This window comes from Nannospalax galili, unplaced genomic scaffold (assembly GCF_000622305.1).
Source record: "Nannospalax galili isolate Female #2095 unplaced genomic scaffold, S.galili_v1.0 scaffold46, whole genome shotgun sequence".
In the NCBI taxonomy this organism is placed as follows: domain Eukaryota; kingdom Metazoa; phylum Chordata; class Mammalia; order Rodentia; family Spalacidae; genus Nannospalax; species Nannospalax galili.
Window position 1 is genome coordinate 3,975,240 of NW_008355790.1, and position 486 is coordinate 3,975,725.

Here is a 486-nt window from a genome sequence, read left to right on the forward strand (position 1 = left end):
TGTCCTTTTCATTTAATTCCAGGAATACTTTTATTTCTTTCTTAATTTCTCTTTTGACCCATTCATCATTCAGGAGTGTGTTGTTTAATCTCCATGTGTTCGTGTGGTGATTTTGGCTTCTTCGGGTGTTGATTGTAAGCTTAATTGCATTGTGGTCTGCTAGAACACATGGAATTATTTCAATCATTTTGTATTTGCTGAGCTTTGTTTTGTGCCCCAGTATATGGTCGATTTTGGAGAAAGTTCCATGGGGTGCTGAGTAGAAAGTATGTCCTTTGGTGTTTGGGTGGAATACTCGGTAAATATCTGTTAAGTCCATTTGATATATGGTTTTGTTTAATTCAGATGTCTCTCTGTTAAGTCTCTGGCCTGTTGACCTATCTAATGGAGATAGTGGGGTATTGAAGTCCCCTACTACTAATGAGTTGGGATTAATCTGGGTCTTATAGTCCTGTAGTACTGTTTTTATGAAGTTGGGCTCACTGG